At 41.1% G+C, this 16,409-nt stretch overlaps 1 non-coding gene across 1 annotated transcript; it reads right to left on the bottom strand.

The window, feature by feature from the left end:
• Positions 1 to 12,132: 12,132 nt before the first annotated feature.
• On the bottom strand, positions 12,133 to 12,196 carry Trnat-ugu. Its single transcript has one exon. It is a non-coding gene; the product is annotated as a tRNA-Thr (tRNA).
• Positions 12,197 to 16,409: the final 4,213 nt, after the last annotated feature.

Below are 16,409 nucleotides of genomic sequence, written 5' to 3' on the forward strand. Positions count from 1 at the left end.
AGCAGGCTAATTTCTTGGGCTTGTGACTAGGTGGTGGGTGCCTTCTTGGGCTAGCTAGTCCATTGCAGACTGCAGGTTAAAGTTTTAGTTCTAGATATGATCTCCCATTTGTATATTCAGTCTAGATTTATCAAAAGCGACATGAGAAAGCTGGACACTGGTGGCTCATGCCTGTAATCCCAGTTACTGAGGAGGCTGAGATCTGAGGATTGTGGTTCAAAGCCAGCACAGGCAGGAAAGTCCATGAGATTCCAGTTAACCACTGGAAAATCAGAAATAGTGTTATGGCTCAAAGTGGTAGAGTGCTAGCCTTGCGCAGAAGAGCTCATGTACAGCACTCAGGGCCCAAGTTTAAGTTGTATGACCAATAAAAAGAGAGAAAGAGAGAGAGAGACATGAAACCCAACCCCCCAAAAGCTTACATAGGCCAAATTAGAGATAATTTAAATGTTAAAATGAAGAATAAAAGCAAAGACATCACTTATTTAATTTAAAAAATGACCCAGCAGTTGATTCTAATACAAAGAAATCAAAGAAAGAAGTTTTACTTAGAGTGCTAACTAAAAAGTATAGAAATCAGGGAATCTGAAATTGAAAATTTTACAATAACTGGTTCAAATAAGCATCATGAATAGTCTAAAATATGGGCGGGGGGGGGGGGGGGTCAAACTTCCTTGTGCTCCAGATTAGAGTATCTCCAAGGATAACTTACTAAACAGAAAGGAGAAAGAAGCCCTTCACAGTAAAGAGACCTAGAAGATTCCTCCTTACCAAGTGATCAGATTGTTCATCACCACTAGAGGAACAGTGTAAGTGGGGGAATGCCTGCCTAGCAGGCATGAGGCCTTGAGTTCAAACTCCAGTATGGCCAATGATTTTCTCATGACCAATGGTATGAAAACAGCACAATGGTGTGGCACATTGAGAAGAATACCACAGGACAGATGTTGTAACCCTACCAAAAATGGGCAATCTGAATCTAATCACAAGAAAGCATCAGACATTCTACAAAACAATGGCATCAGCATTGTGAACAACACAGAAAAGCTGAGGGAGAGTTCCAGATCAAAGGAAATTAAATAATAGGACAATTAAATGCAATGCATTATCATTGATCAGATCCCGAAATAGAAATGTTGTCAATGTTGTTAGGGTCAATTATTGAGACACTGGGAGAAATTAGGATGTGGACTGTCTTTCAGACATTGACTTGTCCTTAGCAGATAGAAACATCAGTATTTACTAGTCCAGGACCATGACTTATCTTTAAACAGTCATCAAAACTAAAAATAATAATGTTAATTTTTTGTGGGTTTTTTTTTGTTGTTGTTGTTTTTTGTTGGTTGTGGGGCTTGAACTCTGGGCTTGGGTGCTGGCCCTGGGCTCTTCAGCTCAAGTCGAGCCACCATGACACTTCTGGTTTTCTATTGGTTTATTGGAGATAAGAGTCTCACAGAATTTCCTGCCTGAGCTGGCTTTGAACCACAATCCTCAGATCTCAGCCTCCTGAATAGCTAGGTTTACAGGTGTGAGGCACCAGTGCCTGGCTAATAAGTGGATTTTTATAGAGAGGAAGAACAGACACAAATACAGTAAAAAAAAAAAAAAATTAACAGATGATCCCAATGAAGGATAGAAGAATATAAAAATATTGTTAGTATTTTTCTTGCTAATTTTGAAAATAAGAAGTTAAAAATATGAAGATAAGGAGGTGGTGGCCAACTGTGCTCTGCATTTCTGACAGGTCAAATCAGATGGCTCAAGTAGGGAACACTGGATTTAGCAACGTGGCAATCACCAGAAACCTTAACGAGCATTCTTGTAGAGAAGGGGCAGAAATTTAATTGGCAGGGAAGAGAATGTAAATGGAGGGTGTGGAGGTAGCAATTGGAAACACATCTTTTTAAGAAAAAATGTTAACACACTTAGGTTAGGACTGAATGAAATTAGTGGCTCTCTTCCATTCTGTTCTTTTGTTACCAGTTATTAATTAGCAGCTATGATTATTTCAGCCTAGATTTATTCCCAGGCTGGAGTACAATCCTTTTCATTGATCCTAAGAACCAGCTCACTGCACAGACTTGATGTCCAAAGCTAAAGAATTTTATTTATTTATTGTCAGTCATGGGGCTTGAAACTCAGGGCCTAAGCCCTGCCCCTGAGCTTTCTAGCTCAAGTCTAGTGTTCTTCCACCTTGAGTTTTAGCACCACTTCTTGTTTTCTGGTGGCTAATTGGAGATAAGTCTCATGGAGTTTTCTGCCCAGGCTGGCTTAAAACCAAGATCCTCAGATCTCAGCCTCCTGAGTAGTTAGGATTACGTGCATGAGCCACCACACCTAGCTTAAGAACTTCTTCTTTTTTATTGTGAAAATACTGTATAAAGGGGTTACAATTACATGGGCAAGATAATGAGTACATTTCTTATCAAGCATTGTTGCCTCCTCCTTTGCTAAGAACTTCTTTACTGCTTAGTGGACCTTCCTCCTGAAGAAGTCCCTGGAGTCCTCTGGCTGTCTCTCTCCCTGGCTCCCAGCCCATCCATCCTTTAGTCAAACCATAAGGCTGTTCAGTGAGAGTAGAAGGCCTGGACTCGTGTCAGCCATCCTGACTTACTCATAAGGGAAGAAATGGATGAGACACCTTTCGGCCACTATGGCATCCAGACCAAAGCTCCATGGCCCATAGTGTGTCCTGTCATCTCTCTGGCCTTTCCCAGGTTCCTCTCCATTAGTACTAATTAATTCCACTTTATATTTCCCTTTAAGTTAATCCCAAGACTTGATGGTTCTCCTGGTAGGATTTATTGCGAAGAATCATGGGCTTCTAGTCTTCAAAGCCTTACTGGTTTTCTAAGCACAATCAGAAAATTCTCCTAAAGACCCTAAGGGCACTTTACTTGCTCCTCAAAACAGAGTTGACAGGCTACTCTTAAGTGAGAAACGGAGATTAAAAAAGGCTAAACCCAGAGAGCTGAGGAGCCAAGATTTTTTTTAAAAATCTGCATTTTTTTCAATCTGGGCATGGTGGCTCATGCCTATAATCCTAGCTACTTGGGAAACTGAGGTCAAGGGGACTGTGGTACAAGATCAATTGAGGGGGAAAGTTTGAAGATCTTTTTCTCAACCAGTGGAAAGCTGGGCATAGTACCTGTCACCCAGGAAGGTAGAAAGCTTAAATAGGAGGATCATGGTCCAGGCTAACCTGGGCAAAAAGGAAGAGCCCACTTTACACAATAACCAAAGCAAAAATGTCTGGGGTCCTGGTTCAAGTAACAGAGCAACTATCTAGCAGGTACAAGGCCCTAAGTTCACACCCCAGTACCACAAAAAAATTAAAAATCAATGTTTTCAACTATATCATTGTATCTTTAAATAAAGATTTTGCTTCTTCCAGTGTCTCACAAGAACTCAGACTTTCACACTTAAAAAATTACTTTGTTGTTATCATAGAGGTGATGTATAGAAGGATTACAATTACATGAGTCAGGTAAAGAATACATTTCCTTTTGTACATTATCTTCCCCTCCCCCTTCTTCCCAGTCCTTCCCTCCTATCTCCACCCAGGAGTTGTAAAGTTCACGTTCATCAGAGTCCAGTGAGTTCCATTACTGTACTTTTTCACCCTTTTCCCCTTGAGTTCTGTGCCCTCCCCATCTTTCCCAAAGATACACACACAAATATACCATACATAAAGAAAAAAGACAGAATCATCAAAAACTAAAAACTAAAAAAAAAGGAAAAGAGGTCTCTCGTTTTCATATCTTGGAGTTCATTTCCGTATGTACATTATTTTATATAAATATGAAGAAGCACTTAGGCATTGCACCTTTGTGTTTCTCTCCTAAGAATATTCTCTTTTGGTGTCACTGTGTGTGAGTATCTAAAATCCTGAATAATTTATCATATGCCAGTGTATTTTAGATCTAATTTCTGCATATCTGAGAGAACATGCGCTGTTTGTCTCTCTGAGCTTGACTTGCCTCACTCAACATGATTTGTTCTAGTTCCATCCATTTCCCTTCAAATGACATTATTTTGTTCTTCCTAATGGCTGTGTAAAATTCCATTGTATTTAAGCACTACAGTTTTTGGATCTACTCATCTATTGTGGGGCATCTGGGCTATTTCCATATCTTGGCTATTGTGAATAGTATGGCAATGAACATGGATATGTAGATGTCTTTATATCCTGGCTCATGTTGCTCACGGTGAATGCCCAGGCATGGTATGGCTAGGTCGTAGAGAAGTCTATGTCAAACTTTTTTTAAAAAAATTAAAGACTCAAATATGAACTTGCCATGCATCAGAGGAACAATCACCAAGAGGCCATATGCAAAGCTAATCTTTGTAGACTGAAATCACATTGTCAAGGCACCAGCTTTTTATGGTGATTAGACAAAGAAGCAAATCCATTTGTACTTGTGAATCTAAATTTTCATCTATGATTCCAGTTTGTCTATTGTACAAATTACCTGTTCTCAACAATCCCCCAAAAGGATACAGGGCAGAGCCCATCACTCAGAAGTAAGGAGGAGAATGCTATTTCAAGGAGAGTTCACTGACCCACAGAAAGCACTCAGGAGAACAGATAAATGAAGCCCAGACTCACAACCAGCTTGAGTTGAGCGTTGTTGTGCCTATGATATATTCCCTTTGAATCCCAGGCAGGGAGGGGACACACGGAGACCTCAGGAAGATGGAAGAGACCCCCAAAAACAGAGCTTGAGAGAAGAAACAAGAAACAAAGAGAATGAGACAAGCTGAAATGCAAAAGATGAGAGGGAAGGAGTGAGGAGAGGGGAAACAAGTCAAAAATCATGATTAGACAGAGAAAGGAGAAAAGATGAGCAAGAAGGAGGGCGAAAAAGGAAAAAATGCTGGTCAGCCCTCTTCTTGGTTCTCATCCCAGCAGTGGGCATGAGGCAGGAGCACTGTTATGCAGCCAGTGCCCTCTCTTGTCAGCTGGTTAGAACCAACCCCAAGGGTTCATTTTCAAGGTGCAGCAGGCTTGGACTCTCTCATTCTCCCAATCTTTCCCTGCTCAGAGGTTTCCAGGACAAAACTTAGCAGCATGCTCAGGAAGGAAGCCTTGTACAGCCTTTATCCCCCAAATCGAGATCTCTTTTTGGAGTTTGAAGTGCAGTCTTGTAACCCAAACCTTCTGTATAGTTCCCAAGGCCAGAAATATGACAGCTGATGAGGGGCCACATGGAGAGATTTTGATACTAAAAAGACTTCTAATGTCCATGCGTTCCAATAGGCCACTGGGACATTGAATCCCATTTGTCCCAGCCCTGGAGATGGAAGTTCAGGAAGGAGAGGAAACACAACTGCCAATCATTCAAGTGTCAGTTGCTGATAGGACAGTGCCTCCAGGGCATGCACCAAGTCCTGGGCCTGACCCTCCCAGAAGCTTCCCTCCAATGTTACTGCTCCCAGGATGCTTGCTGTGATCTGGGTCCTCTACCTTGGACAGCACCCAGCATTTCTGGCTGGCACACTACCTTCCTGGGTCATGGGAGACAGGAGAAAAGCTTTTGCTATCTCCTCTTGCTCTTGGATGCCCAAAGTGCTTTCTGATCAGACCACCTTGAGATATTTTTATGTTTCTTCTTTCTCTCCACCTCTCCCCCACACAGCAGCCTTACTTAACCCAGATCTGCTGCCGGCTTCTGAGTTTCAGAGCTGCCATATGTCCCCACTCCCACCCACTGGCTTAGATAACCTTTCTCTTAGGGTTTCATCTTTCTTGGGGTCTGCCCAGCTCCTAGGAGAGCTTTCTCCCTGTGTTGGTTCTGCCTCTTACACCAGGCAGGGATGCCTGTTTCAGCTGTGCTGCCTGTTTCAGACCTTAGGCTAAGCCTCTCCTCCAAGCATCCCACACACTGAGAACTCCACTGAGACGGGGGCAGTGTCTTACCCTCCTACCGCAGCAGGAAGAGTGCCTCTCTCCTCCACCCCACTCCCCTCTCGTATTGGTCCTGGGGCCGAGCACTGTCCTTACCTGATCTTTTTTTTCAAGGCTAGTGCCCTACCACTTGAGCCACAGCTCTATTTCAGCTTTTTTTCTTTTTGTAGTCTATTGGAGATAAGAGGCACATAGATGTTCCTGTCCAGGTTGGTTTAGAACCTTGATTCTCGGATCTCAGCCTCCTGAATTGCTAGGATTAAGGTGTGAGCCACTGGTGCCCAGAAGAAGCTTATTTTTAAAAAGCCAGATTGAAATGAAGGACAAGGAAAAGTAAGTTCTTTGTTCATCAATGCAAAATTTTGGCAAAGAGGGCTTATAGCAAATCAGAGAATGTAAAGTTATTGATTTCAGTTTTTATCTGCTGATCAACAGTTGTGGGATCTTGTAGTTACTCCTTTTGTTGTTTTCTCTTTCTTTTGTGGAGCAGGGGCCTGAACTCTGGGCCAGAACACTGTCCCCCTTTGATTTTTCACTCAAGGCTGGAACTCTACCACTTGAGCCATAGCTTCACTTCTAGCATTTTGGTGGTTAACTGGAGATAAGAGTTTCATGGTTGGCTTAAAACCATGATCCTCAATTCTCAGCCTCCTAAGTAGCTAGGATTACAGCATGAGCCACAGTGTCTGGCTTCTAGTTACTTCTTAAAATGACCTTTGGGGTAGGGGTTGGTCCAGCCTAATGCCAGACTGCTATATAGAGCAACATCACGATCTTATTGCATCTGCCCTGTGTCTTCCTCTGGAATCATCCAATATTATGTCTGTGAGCACCACTGACAGGCAATACACAGCCAGCACCCATCCCACTGGGCTTCTCTCTGCATCTTAGTGGAGGAGGATGGAGGGAGCCTGATGCTCTGTTATCTATCCTGAAAACATGACTTCACTCAAAATCTGATTTCCATTTGCTGAATGCCCCATGAGCAGGCAAGGGATTGCCACATTGTTTCATATCACACTGAATTTGACCAAGTTCAGAAAGTCCCCCAAGAAAACACACTGTCTGGTGAAATTGCCAGGTCTTTTGTCATTATAGTCCATCCAATTCTCACAGAGGGTCTACATTATTCAGCAGCCTTCTCCTTTCCCCATGTATAGTAGAGTCTATGCAATCCTTGCAGAGTTTAGCCTCCATGTAGATTAATACCCCGTCATCACTGACTTCCAGCCCCTTTTTCCATGCACACCCACCCTGCGGCAGAATAATACATTGCAGGTGAATCCAGCTCCCATTCTGTTTGTTGAGTGCTCCCTAGGTACCGAGTCCTGTGCCAGAAGGAGGACATACAGCTTAATGAACTCCTGACTTTGCTCTTGGTTGATCTGAGTCTAGCAGCTGGAGTCAAGCATCCTGAAGCTGTTTGCTCAGAATTGGTGTGAGGCCACAGCTGTAGACTTCAGTGAAACACTTTGTGTAATAGATCTATATGAGGTGTTAGAGAGATGATGATGAATAAGATGTTTCTGATCCCAAGGAACTCACATGCTGAGGGTGGAGGAGGTGAATGAGTAAAGAGAGGACTGGAGTATCATGTGATGGGTGCTATGACAGAGGGAAATGTGGGGTTCTGGGGGACCCTACCTGACACACATTGAGGAGTATGGCAAATGTGAGAGAAGATTCTCAGTGGACGCAAACATTTGAACTGAATCTCAAGCAATATGTATAAGCTTGCCAAGGGAGTGGAAAAGGGAAATCTAAACAGTATGTGCAAAGTCACAAAGATGGAGGGACAATTCTGGTCAAGTCAGAATTGTTCTTAAAAATCCAGTAACTTGAATACTCAAGAGAAAGAGGAGGAAAAGATGCATCTAGAGAGAAAGATAAGAGTGAAATTTATATGGGGTTCCTTGGGTTAGGCAAAGAATCAGGCTACCTTCCTACCATTCTGAAGTCTAGGAGATCATTTGGAAACTGTTGTAGTTATTCCAAAGAGAAACGATGAAGGTCTGAAGAGAGTCACTGTGAGTGTCCAGATGAGAGCGTTCTATGACATCTCCTTGGCAATCAAAGATACAAGTCTTGATGATGCCTTGAAAATGGGAAGGGAGTGCGAATAAAAGATTAAATCCATGCTTCTGACTTCAGTGATGCATGTATTAAAAGACTCAGAGAACAAAGTGGATAACATCATAACAGTATCAGTAATGAGGATAATATTTTGGAAAGAACCACTAATATATGGGAACTTGTGGGTAGTTTTTCAAAACTACTAAGTAAAATTTTAAAATAAGGGTAAAGCAACAGAAAAATAAAGGCCTATGCAGAGGACAAAACAACAACAACAACAACAACAAGAAACAACTCCCTACACAAACAACAACAAAGAAAAAAACACCAAAAGCAAAGGTTTGTGAGCCGAAATCAAAATGGAATATATAAATTAAAAAGATTCACCACCCTGTAAATAAGAATGGAAAGAAATAAAAAGAGGAGTATTGAAATGTCTTGCCACTGTTATATTTCTGATTATTCATTCTTAAATTTCGAACTGCTTTTGTTGTATATCTTTGCATGCAAAATTCTTCTGTGCCCAATGTGATTGAAATTATACTTTTATTGTGAAGGTGCATTGTGCTAGTCTAACCCAGATCTTCCAATTCTTCTAACAAATAGAAACAGGTAGCATCACAATTTCAGTAGCTCTTGATCCATTCACTCACTGGCCTGCTCACGCATTCATTCACTCTCATTCACTTGGAGTGTCAACTTCCTACAGTTCTCTCTGTACCCAAGTACAAGTTCACTCCAAAAGGATGCACTTGCTGCTTCCTCAGAATCCTCTGTGGAGCTCCATGCTACCACACACCACATGGCTTTAGCAGAGGCCCACTGGGGGCCAACATGCCTTCCTGATGCTGCTACCTTTCTTCTAGGTTCATTGATGATATTGGTCTATGGTTTACTTTTCTTATGATTTGGATCCTTTTTTTTGTTTGTTTTTTAATCAAAATAATGCTGGGTTTATGAGTTAGAAGCTATTCCTTGTACTTCTAACTCCACCTCTTCCCCCTTCTCTCTCTCCTCCCCCTCCTCCTTCTTCTTTTTTTCTTGTACTGGGGCTTGAACACAAGGCCTGGGTGCTGTCCTGGAGCTTTTATTCTCAAGGTTAGCACTCTACCACTTGAATCACAGCTTCACTTCAAGCTTTTTTTTTTTGGTGTTTAATTGGAGGTAAGAGTCTCACAGACTTTCCTGCCTGAGCAGGCTTGGAACGTCAACCTTAAATCTCAGTCTCTTGAGTAGCTAGGATTACAGGTGTGAACCACTAGTACCTGGCTTTGCTTTTAGCTTATGAGGTTGTGTAGGATTGTGTTTGGAAGAATTCATCATTGAATCTATTAAAGTCTGGAGTTTTCTTTGCACAAAGATTTTAAATTATGAATTCTATTTCTATGTAAATATATAGGACAATTCAGATTTTATGTCTTATTAGCCATTTTTAATTTGTAACTTTCAAAGACTAAAGAATTTAATCATTATTTAATTGGTTGCATTTATTAATATAACTGAATTTTCTTCTCTACCTATGTCTGTAGGACCCATAGGGTGCTTTTTTCATGATATTGATCATTTGTGTCATTGTTCTTTTATTCTTGATTAGTTTAGCTACAAGTGGTTTTTTTTTTTTTTTATCAATTTCATGGATTTTTTTTTCCAAAAACCAGTTTTAGGGTTATTGATATTTTTTCCTCTACTGGTTATTTCTATTTTATTGATATCTGCTCTTTAGTTTCTCTACTTCTACTTACTTTAGGTTGAATTTACATTTTCCCCCCAGCTTCTTAGCTTGAAGTTAAAAAATTGAGATGAGACATTTATTTTTTCATCTCTAGTATACACATTTGAAGTTATAAATATCTCCCTGAGCACTGCTTTAGTTGCATAACAAAATGAGATAGGTAGTCCATTTTCATTCAGTTCAGAATGTTTTCAAGATTTTCTTGTGATGTCTTCTTTGACCCATAGGTCATTTAGAGGTGCTTCATTAAATTTTCAAATACTTGTGGGAGTATCTATGTATCTTGTTTTATTGTTAGTTTCTAATTTTGAATTGAATTTTGTTTAGAGATTATACTCTATATGACTTGGTCTTCGCAAATGCATTGTTTTTATGTCCTACTTATGTCTTGACCTTGTGCATTTCTCCTGTTCTTTAAATATATTCTATAAAAATCTTTAAAAAGTCTATTGACTGGTAGTACTTCGTAGTTCTTCCATATGCTCACATATTTCTTACTACTTGTTCTATGAACTACTAAAAGAGGAATGTTGACTTTCTGTTCTTGAGGATTATCTAGCTTTTTTAGTTTGAGCAGTTTTTGCTTTATACTGTTAAGTTTTGTTATTAGGTGCATTTAGGATTGAAGTTTTCATGATGAATTAACCCTTCCATTTTTGTAAATAACCTTTAAAACATTTTTCTTTGAAAATCTACTTTGTCTCAGAACAATATAGCCACTCTTCCTTTCTTTTGGTTTTAATATATTTTGTATTATTATATTTCATTTATAATAAATATAGTTGATTAATATATATTTAGAGTGGATTTTTCTATAAATATCATGTAGTTGGGTCTTGCTTTTTTAATTGTAAGATAATCTCTACCTTTTGATTTGAATATTTTAACTATTTATACATCTATCTTATTATTGATGTGGTTATAGTTAAATCTACCATCTTGCTGTTTGTATTCTATTTTGGCTCATTTATTCTTTTTGTTGTGTGCTGGTACTGCGGGAGGGAGGGAAGCTTGAACTTAGGGCATGGACAATGTCCTTAAGGTTGTTTTTTTTTTTTTTGCTCAAGGCTACCACTTGAGCCACAGCTCCACTTTTGGCTTTTTCTGGTGATTAATTAGAGAAAAGAGTCTCTCCGACTTTCTTACTCAGGCTGGCTTAAAACTGCAATCCTCAGATCTCAGCCTCCTGAGTAGCTAGGATTATAGGCATGAGCTACCAGTGCCCAGCTCATCTCATCTTTTTTCCTTCAGACTTTTTCCCTTGCCTACCTTTGGATTGATTTTTAGTACTCTAATAGAATTATTGGTTTAAAAATATCACTATTTTGTGATAGTATCACTAATGTTTAGTTATGTAATAATCTACCTCTCATTAATTTGATACCACTTTATGTACAGTATAGAAACTTTACAATAGCTTGTTTTCATTACTCTTCCCATTATCTGTGCTCTATTGTTATTTGTTATACTTCTGCATATGTTGTTATTTGTTATACTTCTGCATATGTTGTGATTCTCATAATAAATCATATTACTATTTTTTTGTCAATTGTGGGACTTGAATTCAGGGTCTGAGCACTGTCCTTGAGGTTTTCTTTGTTTTTGTTTTTGCTCAAGGCCAGCACTATACTACTTTGAGTCACAGCTCCACTTTTGGTTGCCTGGTGGTTAATTGGAGATAACTTTCCTGCCCAGGCTGGCTTCAAACCATGATCCTCAGATCTCAGCCTCCTGAGTAGCTAGGATTATAAGCGTAAGCCACCAGCGCCTGGCTCAAATTGTTTTTCTTTTAAGCAATTATTTTTAAAAGAAATTTTAAAGGGACAGAAAAGAAGTATTTTGTATTAAGTTATGTGTTTATACTTTAGCACTCTTCAGTCTCTTATATATAAGTATCTTCTCATCTGGTCTCCTTTCCTCTTGGCTTAAAGAGCTTGTCCTTAGTATTTTTGCTGGTAATAAATTATATTTAAAAGCCTTTTATCTTTCCCTCCTTAGGATACAGCCTTCAGACTGGCCTGGAAGACATGGTTCTTCCAAGTGGTGGGATTATAGGTGTACGGTACAGCTAGGCTTTCCTTTATTTTTGAAATTGTTTCCATGGGATAGAGTTCTACATTGATAGGGTTGAGTGGTCAGTGCATCACTTAACGTTGTTGTATCTGAAGAGAAGTTTGTGAGTATTCCTTATGAGTTCATTAGTATGTCATGTGGTTTTATACCCTGGCTGCTTTTAAGATTTGACCTTAAGAGAATACAAGTGATACATCTTGGTATGTTTTCTTTCTTTTTTTGGGGGGGTCCAGTTGTGGGGCCTGAACTCTGGGCCTGGGCGCTGTCCCTCAGCTCTTCAGCTCAAGGCTAGTGCTCTACCACTTGAGCCACAGCACCACTTCCGGCATTTTTCTTTTTGCTTATGTGGTGCTGGGAATCGAACCCAGGGCCTCATGCATACAAGGCAAGAACTCTACCACTGAGCCACCTTCCCAGCCCATTCTTTGTGCTTATAATATGTAGGGCTTGAGAAACCCTCCAGCCATATGGTAACATGAATTTCTTGTATCCCAACAAAAATACTCAGGGATTTTCTGTCTTACTTAGGCTAAAATGAGAATTCTCTCAACCATGAAACATGACTTATTTTCTTGTTTAATTCTTTATGCCGCTCTTCAATTATACCTTGCTTGATAATATTGTGGTCTTTATGTTTTGCATCTATTTTCCTGATGTATTTCTGTTCATTATTTTGCCTTTAATCCTTTCTCCTAACTTTGTTTTAGGTTGACTGTCTTACAAAAAATGTAATTAAATTGTATTTTTAATCTAGTGTGAGAGTCTTCATACTTAATTTCAACAGGCAAATTTAATACATTTCTACACATTGCTGCCTCTATTTAAGTCTTTTTCTTTTCTTTTTTGCCAGTACTGGGGCTTGAACTCAGGGCCTAGGTGTTGTCCCTTAGCCTTGTCACACAAGATGGCTCTCTACCATCTGAGCCACAGCTCTGCTTCTGACATTTTGGTTGTGATGTGACATGAGAGATTCATGGACTTTCCTGTCTCAGCTTCCTGAATAGGCAGGATTACAATCATGAGCCACTGATACATGACAGCTATTTAGTCTTTCTCATCATTCTGTTATTAACTTTTTCATTACATCTTACTTGTCCCTTGGTAGACAGATTCTTACTTATCCTTCTTAATGTACTGAAAGATAAATGTTGGCTCTAATCCTACTATTAGTACTCTGGACATTTTTTCAAAAATATTTCTTAATTTAAATTCTCCAAAGTGTCAGAATCAAATGTGGATTAGACTCTTTTTGAGATCTTTCTACTTAAGATGGATAGTTAAGTATACTTTTACTTCCTTCTCCCAACTTTACTCCTTATCATTTCTTTTTTCTTTGAAGGAAAAAAAAAATCTAAGTTTTAGAAACAGAGTATCTGATGATGCTATTCTTTTTTGACATCATGAAGCCCTTCTTTTCAAGGTAAGTGCTAGGAATTCGTAGGACATTTAGACCTCTCACAGGTATTCTGACATGTCTCCATTGTTCTGGCTGCATTGTTTTCCTCTGCTGGCTTTATTCCACGGTGACTTCTCTGTTCTCCAACACCTTTTTCCATCGCGCCTACATCTTGCATGGGGCACATTCAGGTGCCTCTGGCTAGTGTCGAGGCTGAGACTATTAGCTCCATTTCCATTCCCTGCCTTTTATTCATTAACAGAACCCCAATATTGTCAGCACTGAATAAATACTACAAAAAAACCCCAAAAGCCTATATTTCCCACTTCTCTGTGCAGATGGAATGACCAATGAAATAAATGTAAGAGTTGTAGGCAAAGCTTCTCCCCCAACCCCAAGCTCTTCCCAAGAGGCTGATATTGTGGAGAAGCACATTATTTTTGCCTTATACCCTTCCTTCATCTCTCCTTGAAGGGAGACATAAAGGCCACTGCTCTGGCAGCCATTGTGTGACTACAGTGTGACTCTGGATAGAAGCCTCATGAAGGGCAGTTGAATGGAAGGTGGCTACTAGAGAACTGCTAGCTGCTGCTGGCCTCCAGTCACTTACTGCTAAATTCTACATTGCTTCATCTGTCCTTACATTGGTCTTTTACTATTAGCAGCCAAACACAATGGCATTTCAGCTTCAGAGAACAACAACAAATGTTGAAAGGGGTGACACTGATCAAGATGCATGCTACACATAAACTGCTTTGTTAATGGCACCTCCTTTGTACAACTACATAAAGATAATAAAAATATAGAAGTGGAAAAAAAAACCAAGAAGGTGAGAAAACCTGTCAAGGTTGAAGAACAACAAAATGTCCAGAGTGGATGAAATCCAGAACTTGTGTCAAGATGTACAAATACAAAGATGTTGGCAAGATAGGTGGAAAGGAAAGCCCTAAGTCCATGCATTCCCTTCTAAGAAGCAGGACAGAATCCCAGTTGCTTTTTTCTGACAGTCAAGGCCCTTCACTACCTGGTCCTTGCATGTCCAGACTTACAGATCACTTCTCACATCCTGGGAATTCTAGAGTCTCATGGAATTGTCTGCCATTGCTGGAAGTCATATATATGTTTTAAAAAGCTACCTATGCCTTGTAATCCCTTTCCCACATTCCTATCTCGTAGATTCTCGGCCTCTCAGACGAAGCCCATAGTGACCCCTTCCTCCTGAAATCCGTTCCAGTGGTGGCCCTCCTCTGGTTTTCATGGCTTTCTGTTATTTCTTCTCCAAGAGATCTCACGTGCTACTCCACACACCTCCCTGCCACTACTGTGTGACCACAGCTCCTAAAGGTAAGAACGTCCTTACGTGTCATTACTCTGAATGCCTACTGGATAATGGCTCATCAGGTAAACTGGGATGAAAAGCTTCAAGTGCCAGTTAAGCAATTCATCGTTACTCTGCAAAGTCCAGTGGAAGATAGCAGGAAGAGATAGAAGGCATCTATATGGAATTCTCTTCTGGTGGCCAATGTGAAAGTTCTCAAAACCAGGGGGAAGCCCAGAAGTAGGAGAACCTTGTCTGTTCCCAGCAAGGGTCCCTGCCCCTGTCCTGAAATGGTTAAGGTGGCCAAGGCACCCGCCTGTGCAGAGGAGAAATTTCCCTGTCCTTGCCTAAGTGAATGGCTGGGATTAAAGTGACAGCCCACCTTAGTGATGGCGGCATAATTGGTTGTTCAGCTCTGTCCTTGTCAGAGCCTGACAGTTCTGCAGATGCCCTGCTCGGCTCTCCAAAGGTTAGCCTCAGCTGTGCGGCTGGTCATTAATCATTCCTCCCTGACAAGCCACGGTGCAGCCCACAGCTGCCATGCTGCCCCCTCCCCGCAGGCCCCGCCCAGCCCCACCAAGCCAGGCAAGGAAGCAGCCTGAGTTCCCCTCAAAGGACTGGTCCCCACATGTTCAGATAAGCCGTGGGTGGCTCCTCCACCGCTGCTGCCACCACTACTGAACCACAAGCTCAGGTCCTCCTCCTGGAACGAGGATCTAAACCGTCTACAAGCTCTCTGTCCCCCTTGACTTTATCTCTTCCTCTCTTTCCTCTCTCCACCTGAGTTTCTTACTGAGACCAGGGGAGCGCTGGCCCAAGAGTTTTAGAAAGACAAGCAGAGTGGTAGTCCTGACTACTCATGCTGAGAAGATGCACAACACAGCTTGGAACAGAACCTGGGGCAAAATGTGTATCACCCCTAAGCTGTGGATTCTGCACACTCTAACATGCCCACAAGCCTCACTGAACATTTGGACCAGACTGGTTTTATGCTTAGAATATGAGGAAAAAGACTACTGTACTTCTGGTCCTAGGGGCAGAATAATCTAGAAGGAGGCTGAGGAATCAGCTTCCCTAGGTTCACAACCAGGCACTGTTGGTTCACCCTTGTAATCTTAGTTACACAGGAGGCTGAGATCTGAGGATCAGGATTCAAGGCCAGCCCTAGCAGAAAAATCCAAGAGACTCTTATCAACCAGCAAAAATCCAGAAATGGAGATGCGGCTTAATGGATAGAGTACCAGCCTTAAGTGAAAAAGCTAAGCAAGAACATGCATCCTTGAGTTCAAGTCCCAATGCCAGCGTGCGTGCGTGTACACACACACACACACACACACACACAGAGATTTTTTTCTGGGGTTCAGAAGAGTTCAGTCTTCCATGTTAGCCTCTATCTTTCCTTTCCCATTCCTCTTTTCTTTCCCTTCCAGAGTCAACACGGTGGCAGACCAGTGAGAAAAAAGGAAGGAAGGAAAGTGAGTGGGTGAGAAGGAGGGAGTCCAGAACCTGGGTGAGACAGAGCAGGGTGAATGAGTGAGTCAAGAAATGTGGCTAGAATGGTGAGTGACCTTAGAGTTGGGGCATTTGATTTAATATTTTATATATGTATATATATAATATATTATATATATATGCCTATTCCTCAGAACCACCTCCTGATTTCCCTTCTCTTTCCCCTTTCGTTTTCCAGCTTTTCTAGCTCCTACTTTTTTTTGGCCCTGGGTCTTGCTTCTCCTCCTCTCCTTGGTGGTCTGTTGGATGCCCCAGTGGCTCAGGTCTTGCTGCCCAGCCAACCAGACCCATGGCAGTTGCTTTGAGACTGCAAGCATGCTCCCAAGCCCCAGGTCTCTACTCCAGGGCTGCCAGTTAGTATGTGCACAAGGCAGGCACCATCATTTCCCCCCATTGA

The sequence above is a fragment of the Dipodomys spectabilis genome, unplaced genomic scaffold (genome assembly GCF_019054845.1).
Source record: "Dipodomys spectabilis isolate Male_0828 unplaced genomic scaffold, ASM1905484v1 ptg000002l, whole genome shotgun sequence".
In the NCBI taxonomy this organism is placed as follows: Eukaryota; Metazoa; Chordata; class Mammalia; order Rodentia; family Heteromyidae; genus Dipodomys; species Dipodomys spectabilis.